This window comes from Diceros bicornis, chromosome X, assembly GCF_020826845.1.
Source record: "Diceros bicornis minor isolate mBicDic1 chromosome X, mDicBic1.mat.cur, whole genome shotgun sequence".
NCBI lineage: Eukaryota > Metazoa > Chordata > Mammalia > Perissodactyla > Rhinocerotidae > Diceros > Diceros bicornis.
In genome coordinates, this window is record NC_080781.1 from 11,596,740 (window position 1) to 11,615,982 (window position 19,243).

At 38.9% G+C, this 19,243-nt stretch overlaps 1 protein-coding gene and 1 long non-coding RNA gene across 2 annotated transcripts in view; one reads left to right on the forward strand and one right to left on the reverse strand.

The window, feature by feature from the left end:
* The window catches only part of LOC131400745 (uncharacterized), an 84,590-nt gene extending 76,782 nt beyond the window's left edge, over nucleotides 1-7,808 (forward strand). The window contains exon 3 of the long non-coding RNA XR_009217432.1: nucleotides 7,542-7,808. This is a non-coding gene — a long non-coding RNA (uncharacterized LOC131400745). The remainder of the gene's footprint in view (nucleotides 1-7,541) is intronic.
* The window catches only part of GEMIN8 (gem nuclear organelle associated protein 8), a 258,299-nt gene that overhangs the window by 209,613 nt on the left and 29,443 nt on the right, over nucleotides 1-19,243 (reverse strand). The window lies entirely within an intron of this gene.

Below are 19,243 nucleotides of genomic sequence, written 5' to 3' on the forward strand. Positions count from 1 at the left end.
TGCATATAAGCTCAAAATTTATGTACTAGCATGTTCATGGCAGCACCATTCATAATGGCCCCAAACTGCAAACTATCCAAATGCCCATTAGCTTGCCTATTTAGAATAGATAAATACGTTGTGGGATTTTCACACCATGGAATATTATGTGCAATGAAAACAAACAAACTACAACTACATGCAATAATATGGATGAATCTCGCAAGCATAATGCTGAAAGAAACAAGCCAGACACAGAGAAGTACATATTTTCTGGTTCCATTTACATAAACTTCAAAAACAGGCAAAATCAATCTATTCTGATAGAAATCAGGATAGTGGTTACCTTTGGGATAAAAAGGATTGGAAATGGGCACAAGGCAGAGGGAGGACCTCAAGGGTGCTGGTCATGTTCTGTCTCTTGATCTGGGTGCTGATTAAACAGGCGTGTTGTTTGTGAAAATTCATTGAACTATACTCTCATGAGTTAAGCACTGTTTTGTATGCATGTTTGACACCAATTAAAATGTTTATAAAAGATAGCAGACTTGAAAGTACCTATGCATAGCAGGCTTTCAAATATTTATCCTTCCCCTTCCCATTCCCAAAGGAGACTATGTGTGCAGTAACAATTTCCATAGTTATATGTTTAGACTGAAATAATAAATCATTTATGTGAATGTAAACAGGACACCCAAAGATAATTAAAACAATGGGCATATTAAAATCTTGTGCTTTTAAAATACCTATCCTACCTGAGATATGATGTTGGCATTCAAAAGGCTGAATCTGGTATAACGGCTGGGTTGTATAACGGCTGGGTTGTATACCGTCTGGACAATGTCTCAGCTGTCGTCAATCTTTTTTTCCACCTGTTCAGATCAGCAAACTCAGGGTTACATCCAATTTTCAGGTCAATAGGCTTATCTCCATTCCTTTTTTCCCCACTCTAAAGAAAGCATATTGGAATGTAAGAAATCAAGCATAACTTTATTGCAGAGATAATTGTACATTCTCTCTAATTTATAGCAGAGGGGAAAATCATTCCAAACTCTGAAGATACAGTGGGGAACTAGATAGATTATGTTCCTATTCTAAAGGAACTTTACATCATTCATAGTGAGAAAATACTTGCAACGTATCCACAGTTAATCAGGATAACTAGTGTATTATGACAGTAAACTAACAACTGCTAAATCAGAGCATGGCACTAATATAGAGTGTTAACATGGATAGGGCTGGGTTTTGCCGTGGCAAAAATGATTCCCCAAATTCAGAGGCATAAAACAATTAAGGTTTGTTTCTTGCTTTTGCTGCATGTTCATTGAGAGTTGGCTGGGAATTTTGCTCCACCTTACCCTTAACCTGGGACCAATGTCAATCTGAAACATTGCATATCATCATGCTACAGGGACAGAAAACATGACAAAACACACATTCACTCTTAAAGCTTCACCTGAAAGTGATACATGTCACTGCTGCTCACATTTCACCAGCCAAAGCTATTATGTAGCCACACCTAACTTCAGGTGGGTAGTGAAGTTCAAAACTATCATTTACTCAGAAGGAGAGAGAGCCAGACTATTGAGGAACATCCTTAATGACTACCATATATCATCAATTTGCAGGTCTTAAAAAAGCTTTCTTTCATTCTTGGACACAGAGTATACCTTGATCCCTACTCTTTCTAGACAAAATATATCTTAATAATCACAAGAAGGAGTGGCTGAGAACTTGAATATGAATTAGCACATCTACCCTTGTATTATTCATAAGATACTGGAGCTGGAAGAGACCCTCCAATAGCATCTAGTTCAACTCCTTTATATTAAAGTTACGGAAACTGCTTCAAGTCAAAGAGCTATTTATGGTAAAACCAGAACTTGAACCAAGTTTAATGTTTTTAATTCAAAGTGTCGGCTTTGTATGTAAAGGAAAGAAACTGTCTACTGCAATAGTATTTCAAGCATTTAGAATTTTGGCCAATATTCAGTGTTTGTTCATTCAATAAATATTTATTCAGCACTTATAGGCATGAACCAGATACTGTCGGAAATAAAAGATGAAATAGCCACAGAATCTACACTCAAAGAGAAAGAGTCTGGTAGAATCAACCAAGTAATGAGATAAGTATAGTAAGAGTTACAAAGGGAATAGCAAAGATCATTTATGCCCTCTACAAGATGAACTGTTAATGATAGCTGGTCAAGAATTGATACGCAACAGTCACCTGATCTTTGACAAAGGTGCCAATAATACACAATGGGGAAAGGACAGCCTTTTCAACAAATGATGTTGGGAAAACTGGATATCCACACACAAAAGAATAAAATTGGGCCTTTATCTTACACCATACACAATAATCAACTCAAAATAGATTAAAGACTTAAAGATAAGATCTGAAATGTAAAACTTTTAGAAGAAAACATAGGGGGAAAACTTCATGACATTGGTTTCAGAAATGATTTCATGGGTCTGACACCAAAAGCACAGGAAACAAAAACAAAAATAAACAAATGGGACTACCTCAAACTGAAAAGCTTCTGCACATCAAAGGAAACAACCAACAAAATGGAAAGGCAACCTACGGAATGGGAAAAAATATGATTTGCAAATCATATACCTGATAAGGGGTTAATCCTCAAAATATCAAAGAAATTCCTACAACTCAATAGTAAAAAAGCTAATAACTCAATTAAAAAATGGGCTAAGGACATGAATAGATGTTTCTCCAAAGAAGACGTACAAATGGCCAATAGGTATATTTAAAAAATGCTCAACTTCATTGATCAGCAAGGAAATGCAAATCAAAACCACAATGAGACATCAACTTATACCTGTCAAGATGGCTACTATAAAAAAACCAAAAGACAACAAGTATTGGCAAGGATGTGGAGAAATTGGAACTCTTGCACACTGTTGGTGGGAATGCAAAATGATGCAGCTGCTATGGAAAACAGTATGGAGGTTCCTCAAAAGATTAAAAATAGAACTACCATATAATCCGGCAATCCCACTTGTGGATATTTATCCAAAAGAATTGAAATCAGGATCTCAAAGAGATATTAGCATTACTATGTCCATTGCAGCACTACTCACAATAGCCAAAATGTAGAAACCACCTAAATGTCCAACAACAGATGAATGGATAAAGAAAATGTGGTGTATATATATACACAATGGAATACTACCCAGCCTTAAAAAAGAAGGAAATTCTGCAATATGTGACAACATGGATGGAACTCGAGGACATTTTGCTGCTTGAAATAAGCTAGTCACAGAAAAACAAATACTGCATCTTGTACAAGGTATCAAAAATGGTCAAATTTTTAGAATCAAAGAGTAGAATGATGGTTGCCAGGGGCTGAGGGAGGGAGAAATGAGGAGTTACTAATCAATGGGCATAAAGTTTCAGTTAAGCGAGATGAATAAGCTCTAGAGATTGGCTGTACAACATTGTGCCTATAGTCAACAATAAAGCATTGTATGCTTAAAAATTTAAGAGAGAGGGTAGATTTCATGTTGTGTTCTTATCACAATAAAATAAAATTAAAAAAAAGAATTGATATGCAATCAAATCTAGAAATACTACCTAATATCAGTTGATTCCTTTCTGTGCACCACGCACTCTTTTGAGGACTTCCTAGTTCCATTTTTTTAGACTGATTTAGGAAGAATTGGAATATTTATTATATTGATCTGTCCATTTATTCAGGTCTTCTTTTATGCCATTCTATGACATTTTATAAATTCATCCAAAAAGGATTTGCACATACATTGCTAAATTTATTCCTAGGCATCTTCCAATATTTTGTTGTTATTGATCGAAACATTTATATATACTCTCTAATTAGATATTGCTGATGTGTGGGAGATATGTTGTTTTTGGTATGGTGATTGTGTATCAACAATCTTGCTGAATTCTTTTACTAGTTCTAATAATGGCTTGTTGATTATTCTGGATTTTTCAAGATGATCATATCATCTATGAATTAGGATCTGTTATCTCTTCCTTTGTAATCCTCATACCTCATTTATCCCCTTTTTCTAGTAGTATTTCATTGGCTAGGGCCCCCCATTAAATGTTCAGTGATAGTGAGACAGGGTAACTAGTCTTTTTCTTGACTTTAATGGATAATTCTTAAGATTTTACCATTAAATATGATGTAATATAGGCTTTTAAAAAAGATATTTTTGGTGCTAATGAAGGTCTTCTTTCTTTCAGGTTTTCTAAGAATTTTATCTTGAATGGATGTTGAATTTTATCATGTGTTTTCTTTTTCTTTCTATTGAGCTAGTCAAATGACTTTTCTCAGGTGAGTTGTTTATATGGTAGATTACATCAATGTATTTGTCTGATGTTTTATCAATCTTGCATTCTTGAGTGTAAAGAAACTCTACTAAATTTATTGTATTAATTTTAAAAACCACTGTTGGATTTTATTTACTAATAAAATAAAATTTACTTAGAGCTATTTTTTAAAATCTATGTGCATTTATAATTCCTTTTTCTCATACTATTTTTGACTGGTTTTGATGTTAAGTTCACACTAACTTTGTATATATACATACACTATATATACACTATACACTACACTATATATATACACTAATATGGAAAATTTTTATGGCCCAGTCCATTGATCAGAATTCAATCACTCTCCACATGGATGTCCGGGAAACAGAATCCAGCTGTGCACCCAGTAAGAAAAGAAGAACACAGATATTGATTAGCACTAGTAGTCTGCTACAGTAATTTATATTGTTCTAGAAAATTTTCGTTGCATCTACATTTTTATATTTATTGGCATAAATTTATTCATTGAATCTTTTATGATTTTTATAAATTTCTATTATATTTTTGGTTATGTAGTTATAATAGTGTTTATTGGCATATTCCCTCTATCCATTTATCAGTCTTGCTAGAGGCTTATTTAGTTTGTTAATTTCTTTCATAAAACTAGATTTGTGTTTTGTTGCATCTCTCTTTCTCCATTTTTTATTTTGTGAATTTCTATGCTATCTTTGTTATGTTTTTCCTTTTATTTTCTTGCATTTACTCTATTGTTTATTTTCTAGTTTCTTGAGCTCTTTTGTTGATTTTGAATCCTTGATGTTTCAAAAAGTTCTCTTTTTTTTTCATAAATACCACCACACTTTTTTCCCCATTTATACCACCAGGGTACTAAAGAAAGCTCCCAACCTTCCATAACAGGGATTTATCCATACTTAACACAAGGCAGATATACTAGGGGGTAATCTGTGGCAGCAATAATGGTAAGGGGTCTATGGTCCCCAGAAAAACTTATTGCACCCCAATCCCAGGAATTTATCAGTATAGATGGCTAAAATTAAGCCAGAAATTAAAAGTTACCTAAGGCACACAATCTTAATTACATCACACAGTTCCTTTTACTATACTCAACAGGAACATTACCCAAGGCATTCAGTTCCAAGCTATTATTTCTTCTTGTTCTACATTAACATAAAACAATTGCACACCCGCATCTCAATTATACTTCAGTTCCTTTGTCTCCAACTAGGTTGTGCATATAGTGTGTCCACATCCACACACATTTAGAAGAACAGTTTAAATTGTTTTGCTCAAAGCACAAAGATACAAAAACAATTCATTCAAGAACAACTTTAATTGTATAGAAATATACAACAAATGTGCTGAATCATCACCTAGAGAAGCAGGTAGTTGCAAGTTGTAGCGCAAATGTGGAATTGGTCTTGAAGGGATTCATGGAGGAGAGAAACCAGAAGACAAGAATGTGTATGTTGGCAAAGAGTACTTAGGAATGAATTCCTAGTTTGGAGTTGGGGGTGCTTTGTGAGATCCTTGGTGGTAGAGGTCACGGTCTTACTCATATTTGCATTTATCCATAGTGGTCTTGGCTCTTGGAAGATTCTCTGAGTGTTATTTGCGGTTGATAAAAAAAAATTAGAACTGAAGAATGGGAAACATCTGTGTGGTCAACGCTAAAATAGCTTGTAAGGTTAATATACATGATCAGAACTTTGGGATTATAGAATTGGAGGGTGTTATAGATGTTAGACTGGAAGAGAATCTAGGAGTAGTAGACTCCAGCCTGTTAGTTCACAAGTGAGGAAATTGCAGCTCATAAATATAAAGCGTGGTTCTCATGGTACCTGGAATATACCAATTAAAATGAATAATTATAGGAGAATTCAGGCCTTTTGGGACATTTTGTGGTTATAATAATTTTATATACATCCAGATCTGATGTATTTTTGGAAAGCTTACTCTAGGTCAGGAATTGGCAAATGATGGCCTATGGACCAAACCCAACTGGACACATGCTTTTGTAAATAAAGTTTTATTGGAATGCAGCCATGCCTATACATATTGTCTATGGCTGCTTTTACCTACAATGCAGAATTGAATACTGGCAGAGACTGTATGGCCCACGAAGACTAAAATATTTACTATCTGGTCCTTTACAGAAAAGGTTTGCTGACCCCTGCTCTACGTAGGTGTATTATCTAAGATATCTTTTATTCCACAGCTGATATAAGGGGCTTGTATTTTTTGCTTTTCTGGAGCTAAAATTAACTTGACAATTGATTAGAATTTAAAGAGTGGCACCACGTGTTAATTTTGAGACATAAAGGCATTGAAGTAAAACTCAAGAGCCCCTGGAGCAACTGCTAGCAAGAAAACATTCTTTCATGGACTGGGGCTGTGGGTTTTCCTCTCGGTGAGAGAGATGGATGTTGGGAAATGAGCTGAACCAGTAAAAGTCATTATGAAAGTAATTTTCAGTGATCCTGTAACATTTAGAGTTCATTTCCTCAAGAGCTGCATTGCCTCGGTGCATCTTTAGACCTTGCTCATTCAGCCAGATCGCCCTTTTGAAAGGCAATGGAATTTGCCCTTCTTAACACAACCCTCAGAAGCTGGGGAAGTGGAGCTTGTTATGGGTGAGGGCTTGCTGGAAGCTTTACATGTAAGCCAGTGGCAGGAATGCTGCTTGGAGGAAAGAGGACAGGAAGCTCAAGACCACAGCCAGTTTAAAATGCCACCTCATTAGTAGCAATTAGTACTCAGTCATGCCTGGGAGATTGTCCCCATAAAGCAGGTCAAATCAATTACTGCCTGCCTCTTAGACAAAGGAGGAGGCCATTGCAGATTGCTGCGGCTAGTTCTGGGCTTTTGTGTCTGAGACCAGGAGCAGATTTAATTACATTTTAAAACCTTCTCCGCAGAGGAGGGCTTCCCTCTTTTCTTATGCCCTGTGTGCACAAAGAAATATAGCTCCTGTCAAAAAAGGCCCGTTAGTGTCTTCAAGGTTTTGGTTTGGCAGGAGAATTGGGGCAAACTTCAAGGATGCTGAGACTTTGTGACTTTGTGAATGGATGCAGGGACCTGGAGGGGTTTGCTCATGGTGAGAGAGATTGAAAGAGAATGAAGTTCACACGTGACATGGATGCTAATTCCTCTCACTAACATACATAAACCAGCTCTAAAGAAAATCAAAGAATTGATTGTGTCCCAGCTAATGGTTAAGCTGGTAACAGCGTTTTTGTCTTTTTAGGAGGCGATGGAGAAGGGTCAGCCAAGGTGCTTTGTGAGCTTCTGGGAAAAAAGAAACGGAAGGCTGGCCAGGGCCCTGGTGTGGATTCTTAACAGCTGGTGAATGTGCCTGGAGGTGCTTTCTGTCCCCCTGCACTGCTGGAGCCCAGAGAATAGCAAAGGGGATCCCTTGGGAAAGAGTTGAACAGTTTCGCTTTTTATGTAGCATTTTGTGTCATTAAAAGTTTGGATAATTTTCACTTGGTGTTCACAATAAAGTGCTCTCAATTAATAATACTTTGCATTTATATGGTTCGTTTTATCTGATGCTAAACATACTTTACAAATGCCACGAGTTGCTTTTCTGGAGTGTGGCTATGTCCTGGATAATATAAAGCTTCTCTTTACCTGCCCTCTGTCATCAGTGGAGAAAACTCTCTAGGCCCCTCCCCAAAAGTGCCCCTCAGAGGTGTCTTTAGCTATAATCAGAGAGATAGGTGGCAGCACAATGGTAAGCTCAAAGGCAGAGACACCCTGGGGTGTGGCTGGGGGTCTGTATCTGCCTCCTCGGTCTCATCACCCCAAACGTCCTCCAAAAAATATACTATCCCAGAAAAAATCCCACTGTTCTTGCTATGCTAACTGAGCTTTATGACAAGTCCCCTCTTCTGGGCCAGATTGATGTCCCTAAGTCTCTTCAATACTGAAATTCATTGGCAAAAAGCTTAGAGTGGCATTTCTCACAATATCTGAGACTATCTGCATAACAATCACTGAGGGTGCTTGTTAAAAAGCGGATGACCAGGCTCCTCCAAATCACACGGAATTAGAATCTGAGCATGGGATATTCATGTAATTCTTACATCTACTAAAGTCTAAGAAGTGCTTGTTTGATTTCCTGGTGACATGAAGTTTCATTCATGCCTAGTAATTCTGGGGATACGAGACTTGATATGTGCTGTATGTGTTTCCCTAATTCGTGGTTTTCCAAATCCCCACTATTAAGCATGAACCTTTCTCTGATTTAACCTTTTCTATGTTTGGCCAGTGTTCCCAGGATGGAGGAGTTGCCAGCCTAAGTCAGGGCTTGGGGCTGCCAAAAGACCAGAGGAGTTCTTAAGGCTCTAGGTTCACCGTAAGTCATGGAGGTTTCCATAGGAAAGAGAACAGAAATTGAGACAGGCAAGGTATGGAGAAATGGGCTAGGAGCTGTGGTCAGGAATCCAGTGAGTGAAGTCCAGACACCAGCATCCAGAATGCAATGATATGAAAATGACTCTGAGCTTTTCAACAAGGCTCCCTCAATGAAGACTTCACAACATGGACAGATGGACACGCTTCATCAGTCATATTTGCACACGGCCCTGTGTTTGCCTCCACCACTGCCCTTTAAACATCCTTGACAACTTTAATATCTGCATCGTTACCTGTTTATCCATGCAGCTTTTAATCCATTCATTAGGTATTCTGCGAGTCCCACTACGTTCCCGCTACAGACTTCCAAACCAAGGATTCAAAGACGAAGAGACAGGGTTCCTGCACTTGAAGGACATCAGAAGAGAAGAGATGCGTGTATAAGGAGCCAAGGAAATGTGCAAGCTGCTCCTTTCAGCACCTCCACTTTCCTTCCATTACGGCCATTCCTAAGTGTCTTCTCGATTTGCATCTCTCCATCAACTAGAACAGCCCATATTCATGACCTTGAATCTACACCTTGCCTGCTTAGACCCTGATATCTTTATCAGCCATATCTCTCACTCTCTCTCATCTATTCCTCAGCTGCATGCTGGCATTTGTTCTCCCCACTTTTTTTATTTTTCATGACTGATGTAGACCTTGCTTGTCCTTTTACCCATTTTCACTCTGGTTGCACCCTTTCAATACTTCTTTCTTGAGCTTTAGAATTTCTTGTCTCCTTGAGTTGATGTGGACTTTGCCAGGGCAATTCAAGCCCCTGGGTTCCATTTATATTTGCTTTCTCTACTCATGTGCAATGGTCATTGGGGTGGAGAAAGTCATGAAAATGTATGGCTGGGACTGCTCCACATCCATCCTCTGTGGCCTCTGCTTGGCCCTTGCAGAGACTGCTATTCTTTTATTTATATTTCCTTTCTTGCTTTGGCAGACATTTTCTCTACCTGTCAAGGCCTCAATATAACTCTTGTCTCCTTTTCTCTGAGTAGATGAGCTTGTCTCTTATGTTCTGTAGAATATCCAGAAGAGTCAGCTGAACTTTCTAATTCCCCCTCCTCCAGATCATTATATCCTTCTCACTGCTCCAAATTTATATTTCTAGTTAACTCATCTCTTTTGTCTCAAGAACTCATCTCTTCCCCTCAAGGCTAATTCTTACATCTGAGTTCAATGAAAGAAAATTTCATAACCAAATAATTTTTGAAAGTCCAGTATATTATGCTTCTCCTTTTGGGGATTTACGTGGCACATTAGCATATTAAAAGCTTTGAAAAGTTGTGCAGTAAAAAAAATGTTTAACTTTGCTTAAACTAATGTTTCTCATTAACTATAGAACCCTTTCTTTGAGCAACACCTATTAATATTCTGGGCAACTCACTTTGGAAAACGTTACTTGAACATCTAGAAGTTTCAGAACTTGTTTTAATAATTTTTTCATCCTGTCTCCCAGTATAAACCCCCTTCCCTATGGTCTGGTGTCTTTCTGAAAATAATGGATCCTCAATAAATGTTTGCTAAATGAGAAAATTAGTGAGTTTATACATTCAATAATGAGTATTTATTGAGCAATGACTGTGTTCTAGGCACTAGAGATACAATGATGAGTAAGACATAAAATCTCTTGCCCCCATAGAGCTTCCTTTCTAGTGGAGAACGCCGACTATAAAGGGAGAGATGAATGTAGAATATAATGTCCGGTGATGATAGAATTCTTTGAAGAAAAGTAAAGGAAGAAAATAGCGTAGAGAGGGAACTAGATACTATTTTAGATGGAAGGGGGGTGGTCAAGAAAGACCTCTTTATAGTGGTGACATTTGAGCCAAGGTGTGAATAAAGTAGAGGAGTGAGATATTTGAATATTTATAGAAGGAGGAATTCAGGTAGAAGGAAAAGCAAGTGTATGGTGGTTTTAAAATATGTCCACAAATTCTTTGATATCCTCTTTTCAAGAGAAGGAACTTTACTTCCCATCTCCATGAGTATGGGCTGATCTAGTGACATTTTTTTTTACAAAGAGTATGTGGCAGAAGCGATGGTGTATGCTTTCTTAGGCTAGGTCATAAATGGTGTTGCAGTTTCCTCCTTGACTTTTCTCTTGGATCACTTGCTCTGGAGAAAACCAACTGCCATGTTGTAAGGACACTCAGGCAGCCTGATGGTAATATTTCTTCTTTTCTCATCTGGCTTGATTTTTGTGTAATCCTGAGCAAACCGAGGTTATTTAGTCCTTCCAAACTCCACTTGGTTGGCACAATCTCTTGTGTTGAGCCTACTTCAGCCTGTGAAATAAAATCACCCAAAATCCAAAATCCTTTCAAAGCTAAGGAGATAAATTTGTATGGTGTTGGCAGAATCTGAATTGAAGGGCAAGCAAATAGCACCAAGGGGTTATAAATCCCTGCTTGCTTCAACTATAAACCAATCTGTCCACAGTGAGAAAGCATTTAATAAAGGGTTTCATTGTACTGAAGGAAATGGAAAATTATACTCCATGAGTGACTGGTCTGCCAGCAACAGCCTGGAACCAGCAGCATGGGTGCCTTTTAATAGTTTTAAAAAATCAATAACTTCAGTCTTTTTAATTAAATTGCTATAAGTGGGAAGAACACTTAATTACAGCTTCTGTTCCTTCATAAAATGTTCTCCATGAAGAACATGTATAATCAGATTTGGATTCTTCCAAGCCAACATACATATATATTTTTCATTGTGTTAGTGGGCTGAATTCTGTGTTTTTGGTGGCCTGGAAATAAAATGAGAATAAATGGGAAAAAATAACAAAATGGAAACCTACCTAGACAGTGTCTGTGACATCATAAATCCTGACTTGGGCTCTAAGGAAAGGAGGAAAAAAAATCAAGATTTCAAATAGCAGACACAGCACATCCTGTTCCTATTCTAAGCAAGAGCAGGCAAGAATTGGCCAATGTTCAATCTTGAGAAGGCACCTGGAGATTTTTAATATATTGGTGAGAGCAGTGGGTGTTTTCAGGGATAAAATGCTAACAAAGTGCTTCTAAAAATATCCTTAATGCAATGGAAGTCATCTCTTCAGTTACTCTATTTTAATTAGATTCTCTCCTTTGTTGATTTCTTATTTGTGCTGCTTTCTTTTTATTTTTCTTACCCTCCTGCTGTCCTGGGGGCTCTTGCACGTTAACACAGGTGGTGATGCTCAATGGTACTGCCAGGCTGCCAGGCCAATGCTGCTTCTCTTCCCTGGATCCCAGCTTACACCAGCCCCCTGCTCTGATTCATGATCTAGAAAATCCCTCTGCTCAGGTATGACAAAACTTACCCTGCACAGATGCTGGCCACAGCTTAAAGACCCCCACCTTTCTTTATCCCTTGTCAATCATTTTCTGAAGCTACAGACCTAAAAGTAAAGTAATATAAAACCTTCAAACTTCAAAAAAATCTTTATCTCACATGAGCATGATCAATTTAAAAGTCACCTTGCCATGCTATAGGGGATGAAATAGCATACATGGTGGGAAGCCATGCCTTTCTTTGATTGCTATGCAAAGTGACGTGACTCTGTGACTTGTGGTGTAAGAAGCCCAGGAAGCTAACGCAGGTTCAACATGTTCAATAACTTTAGACACACTCTAGCAGCTTTATATAAAATCAAACAGTGTCATAGATGAGCTGAGGAACATGAATTGAGTATCTATCTATCTATCTATCTATCTATCTATCTATCTATCTATCTATCATCTATTTATCTATCTAAGCTGCAGCATCTTCAACCAGAAATAACACACAGGACATGGCAGCTAACCTTACTACTCCCTCAGCATCCTTCATTATGGAAGATGTGCTTAATCTCACAAAAGACAGGGCCAATTCTCTTGTCTTATTTTACTATTTTAGGTCCAGTATTCCCAGCCTAAAAGCCCATAAGTAGGTTCACAGGAAAGACACCAAAATGAACAGATCACAAAATGAGTCCTAGAAAGGACACTCGTAGAAATGAAGACTCTATCTTGGAAAAGAGCAATCTTATAACAATGTGGGAGGGCTTATTTTTCTCAATCCACAAGTATAAAAGGAAAGCTGTTTGAATGCTAGCGAAGGATTGGTTCAGGCAATGGAGACCTCCTCTGGGTGTGTCTATACTTGGCAACTAGGAGAGGGCACTGTTTGCCAGCAAAGCTCACCTCTCGGCAAAGGGTCAGAAGAGGCCTGCCCTGGCCTGACACTTCCTTCTGTCCTCAACCTTCTGCAGCCCCCATAGTTTTGCCATATTGGGGTTGGATTGGGATCAATCTCTTGCTTTTGTATGGCTTTTGAAAGAATCATTATGACAGTAAAAAGAAATATTTTGTGTGATGAGATCGGGATTTTCTTTACTAGCACTTCTCTGTCAGTCTTTGCTAGGAGATTCCCAAAGAGAGAGACCATGCACCCCTTACTCGGTAACTCCCCCAAAGAGAGTGATCTGGGTGAGGGGTTACCATCATTAGCTAATTGCCATTGAAGATGGTAAAAATCTGCATTAGACAGACTTGTAAAGGAGTGATATGGTGGAATCTCTGGGACTGAAATATTGGTAGTTATCCATTACCATTGACCCAATGGAAAGGAAGGGGCTTATCTTCCTAAAGCACAGGTTAATGCAAGGGAATCCAGTTGCTATGGAAGAATTTTTTTTTAATTAAGGGAAGAGAGTTTATATTCAGGGACAAGATCATTCTTGCAAGAGTCTGAGGAAGAAGGAAATATGAAAAGTATTGGCCCTTCCAAGAAATCCTACATGATAAAATTCAGAGCATGCCATCTGACACAAATCTATTTTAGACATCTTCTGTGATTCTGTGGTAGGTAATTGGCTCTGTAGCCAACCTTGCCATTGCTAAAACACATGTGCTTCTCCCCTTCCTCTATATGCCCATCAAACACACGCTCCATAGAGCTGTGGTTGGGGTGACCAACTTGTCCTAGTCTGCCTTGGACTTTCCTGATTCTAGCATTGAAAGTCTCACATTCCAAGAACCCCTTTAGTCCTAGGGAAACTGGGATGGTTGGTCCTCCCTACTTGGCTGCACAATAGAGTATTCTGGGGAGCTTTGAAAAATCCTGATACTCATGCCACACACCAGACCAACTACATCAGAAACTCCAGGGGTGGGACCCAGGTGATTCCAATGTGCAACTAAGGGTGAGAACCAGAAGCTAAGTCATGCTAACTTTCTGTGCTGAAGCCAGGTCCTCGAAAGGTAAAATGACACAGATATATTTTTCTTTCATATCCTATTTGTGATAAATGGTGCCTGCATTTTAACTAGATTAAATTTATCAGAATCATTGCCTTGGTCCCCAAGATTGAAGACCTTCTTGTATGGCAAAGTCATTCCTTGAAAGAACACTGATTGTGAAAATGGGTAGCTCTCTAACAGTGAGCAAAATTTCTATAGAACTTTGGAATGCCGCCCTTCCTTCCCGGTCTCTTTTTTTTTTAGCTCACTGAGATAGGAGACTAGAAGTAGCCATTTGGAGCTTCTCGTTTCAGGTATTGGTGATCATTCATGGGGATCTCAGCAGCTTGCTGCCTTTCCTCGTCTTTGGGAATGTCACCAGTGAAAAATGTCACTCACTCAACTTGGGCCACCTCATTTATTTTTTAGGGCTTGTTCACCTATACTTTTTCTGAAAAATCTCCAAAAGAAGATAATGATATAATTTCCTTTAATAGCAAGGAGGAGGATAGGTGTGTAGGTGACCTTAGAAGCTCTATACCCCTTTCCTTTCTGGGTTTTAGTGATGACCAGAGAGGTCTTACAGGGATAGGAACCTGAAACACTCACTCATCCTGAACGGCTAAGAATCTCCTGGGTTGACGTCCCTGGGCAATTTGCATGTAGAGGGTAGTGCTTTCCATTCATTTATACAAGTAGTTGAGTCCCTTTATGCCAGGCACTGTGCCATTGACTGTGAATACACCGGTGAACAAGGCATTGTACGGTTTCTGACTTCACGGCAGTGACATTCGGATGGACCTCTCATTAACAAAAAAGACTGAATTATCAGTCTCAGAATTTCAGGCATTTGTAGAGAAATTTTTGAGTCATCTTGGATTTCCTTATATCGTTGTATAGGCTACCAAATAATCTGCTGACAGTAAAGTTGACCCTGTAGCTCTCTTTAATACGATCTGAGTGATATTTATATGAACATATTTGTTTGTATGCACACAAACAGCTATGTCTGAATATTATTTAATTTGTAGGCTAAATGCTTACTGAAAGCTTATTGCAAACAAGGTATTACTTAAATAGCCAGCCCTAGTGGTCTACTGGTTAAGATTCTGCACTCTCACTTCCATGGCCCGGGTTCATTTCCCAGTTAGGGAACCACACCACCCATCTGTTGGTTGTCATACTGTGGCAGCTGCATGTGGCTGTGATGCTGAAAGCTATGCCACCGAGATTTCAAATACCAGCAGGGTCACCCATGGTGGACAGGTTTCAGTGGAGCTTTCAGACTAAGACAGACTAGGAAGAAGGACCTGGGCACTCACTTTCAAAAAAAATTGGCCATGAAATCCCTAGGAATAGCAGTGGAACATTGTCTGATACAGCCCTGGAAGGTGAGAGGATGGCACAAAAAGACCAGGCAGAGTTCTGCTCTGCTGGACACAGAGTCACTAGGAGTTGGAATCTACTTGATAACACTAACAACAAAAATTACTTGAACAGACATGGTAAAATGACTTTTAAGATAAACACCTTATTTTAAAAATTACTACCAATACCTTCACCTCTCAAACTCTTGTTTTTCTATCACTCTGGTATTTAGTTGAGCCTGTAAAAAAAAGAATCGTAGATGCTCCTGCCTATATTTGTTTTCACTAGAGTCTTAAGGCATTGAAGCTCTGGCAATCAGCACACTCCAGGCAGTTTGATTCAAGAGATGGTTAATAAGCTTTTGAAGAAAATCTTAGCGGGTTACAGAAAGGAGTAAATGAGAGACAACAAACGAAGCCTCAATGGAGTGGCATGGCACATCAAGGGCTGGCTGCGCCCCTTTGTTCCAGTGGTGCTCCAGTCACATGGATTAACACTTTAAAGAGTCACTCATGTTTATCATTTAGTAGGATTATTGCTTGGCATTTCAAGACTCTCTCTACTTGCAAAATTGCATAAATTGTATTTTTTCCTTCTTTCCTCTAGTGTTTGTTTTTCTTAATCTTTGAGAAAATGAAGTTTTACTAAATACATTTTTTGTATGTTGTACTTGATTTTAACATCCAGCATGAATACTATCTGAAATCATAGCACTTAAGATAGATCATATTGTGTTATTAAGGAGAAAATTCTTAATAAAACAGAAATCATTTGGGTGAAGAAAAACAATCTTTAGGTTGTTAAGAACCTTAATAATTTCATCTATCTATATCTATCTACCTACCTATCTATCAATCCATCATTTATCAATCCAGTTTCTTTTAGCATATATACCTTTATGCTTAATATAACCAGGAATGCTGTAGGAATATGAGGATTACAAAGATGAATAACCTTCTTCCCTATTCTTAATTTTTATATAGTCCAGTATTTTTTTTTTTTTGTGAGGAAGATCAGCCCTGAGCTAACATCCATGCCAATCCTCCTCTTTTTGCTGAGGAAGACCAGCCCTGAGCTAACACCTATTGCCAATCCTCCTCATTTTTTTTTCCCTTTTACTCCCCAAAGCCCCAGTAGATAGTTGTATGTCATAGTTGCACATCCTGCTAGTTGCTGTATGTTGGACGCCGCCTCAGCATGGCCCAACAAGCAGTGCGTCGGTGCGCACCCGGGATCCGAACCCTGGCCGCCAGTAGTGGAGCGTGCACATTTAACCGCTAAGCCACGGGGCCGGCCCAGTCCAGTCTTTTAACTAATAATTACCAGATCTATTTTGGTGATGGTAACTTGAAGGCAGTTCCTCACATATAGGATGCACACAATAGCAGATGATGACAACTTAAGTGGTCTTTTCTAAAGTAAACAAATGCGTTGGTGACTGGTACAGCTCTTATGGGTCCCTCTGGATAGTGTTGATCAATGAAACCATAATTACTAATTAGCTGCTCTGTGCAAAGCCCTCACCAAGTGTATTGCAAGGGATGGATGAATAATCCAGTTTCTAAAAGAGCTTAAGATCCAGTTGGAGGCAAAAGGATAGTAGAGGGGACAGGTATGACTCCAGCCATAGTTAGTCAGGGGAGTTTGAATGACACAAAGGGATGTACACAGGACCCGAGAAGCTGAGTAGGGGACTGATAGGTGCAGAGGAGCTGGCAGGGCATTCTAATTTGAGCACACAGTTGCCATGGAAAGCTTGAGAAACAGTTTCCCGTGGGACCTGTGGCTGACACCTTAATGACTGGCACCACACCACACTGTAATGACAGACACCTGCTCCTCCTCTCTACCTCAGGGGTTGGCACACTTCTGTAAAAGGCCAGAGAATCAATATTTCTGGCTTTCTGGGCCATGCAGTCTCTGTTGCATCTACTCAATTCTGCTATTTCAGTGAAAGCAGAAATAGACAATATGTAAACAAATGGGCATGGCTGTATTCCAATAAAACTTTATTTACGAAAACAGGTGGCAAGCCAGATTTGGCCTGTGAACTGTCATTAGCTGACCACTTCTCTATTTTACATATCCAGTGTTTGATTGCCCCCTTTTTCTTTGTCTTCAATGGTAGTAAAACAGCCATTTTCTAAAAGGAAACTTAACTAAGAAATGAAAATAAACTAGCCCATATAAATGAGCTTAGAAGACAAATGTTAGAGAACAAATCATGGACCAAACAGAAGCCACAAATGAGCTTGTCTGTAGTTCGCGTGCCCCTTTCTTGGCTCTAATTCCATCTTAACAAACTCCAGTTTTCAACTTATTTACGAGGATGAAATGACCTGTTACATTTTGGGTTCAGTGAATGGATAGAAGTTATCTGATTTCCCCATGTTCTGTCTGACCCTCATCTTTTGGGGATGACTAGGTTGGGGTGGGATGTTCCCTAGAGTCACCAAACTGCATCTTTGCAGCGTATACTATTGTAAACACGCAGTGAATTCTTATTCATTAATTCCCAACGAGAGTAGAAGAAGCATTTCCTCAGAAGTCACGATCCATATTATGCACAGTGACAAAACCCGTTCTTTTATGTAGTGCATAAATAAGACATTATTAATGAATATGTAGGTAGATTGTATTAGAGAAGGCATAATATCTTCAAATTTAGCATTCCATTTCCCACACAGCAGTTTGAATCCATCAATCTTTACAGAATATAGGGCACAATGATAATTTATGATTCCTAAGCCCTTTGGTAAACAATAGCTCTCACATACACAGGAGATGGAAAACACACCAGTAATATTAACAGAGAGAATTTAGTATAAATAATATTCCTAGGCATTGGAAAACTAAAACGGCAAAAAGGAAACATGTATCATGGAGGCAGCAACTGTGGGAAGTACTATCACTTCTGTTGCTTGACAAAAAAAAAAAAAAAAAGGAGGAAGAGAAGAAGTTGACATTATTAACACTTAAAAGGAGGGGGCCCACAGAGGTGGGACTCAGGCCTCTGGGGTGGTGGCAATGGTTGGCTGGTGTTGGTGTCTCTGAGCTCAGAGAAGGGGAGCATGGGGCCGGGACCTAGACCTCTAAAAAAAAGACTTTGCCAGTGAGTGATGATATCTCCAAGGGTCCACTATGAGGCTGGTTCTGACAGTGTCAGTGTCAGCAAAATTTCAAAGTGGAATCAATTGTTGCTACTGGAATGAATTGCCACTGCTAGGGCAAAGAAGCATTGCTAGAATCATGCTGACAGAAATAAAAGCAAACAGGAAGAAGCAAACCCCTTCTTCTTTCTCCAGACTTGAAATGTTCGTCTAGCGCCCCCTATTGGCAGAGCCTAAGGAAGAGCAGCTGGCAAGCTGAAACATGGTTTGCAAAGTCACAGCTTTGCACCACAGAGCTGAATATGGAAGGGTTTGAAGCTGCGAGTCAAGGGCTTAACAACTGGCACAACCTTTAAGAGCATGCTTCTGCAAAGTGGCATGTAAATAACATTTTATTAAATGGAATGAAATTTTTTCACCAAATATCAGAATAATTTCAATAGCTGCTTTATCCATATTCCTGGAAAAAAGCTGCAGACAATTGATGTACATTTTAAGTTTTCCATGTCTCTCCTTTCTTCAGACCAGGCGTCAGCAAACTTTTTCTGTCAAGAGCCCGATAGTAACTATTTTCAGCTCTGTGGGCCATATGGTTTCTGTCATACTACTCAACTATACAGTTGTTGCAACTACTCAACTCGGCCTTTGTTGTGTGAAAGCAGCCATAGACAATATATATGGAAGTGGCTGTGTTCCAATAAAACTTTATTAAGAAAAACAAGTGGCAAGTAGGAATTGGCCCACTCTTGCTCTAGTGCAGTGATTCTTAACCCTGGATGCACATTTAGATTAATCCTGGAAAGCTTTAAAAATACTAACGCCAGGGGCTGGCCCCATGGCTTAGCGGTTAAGTG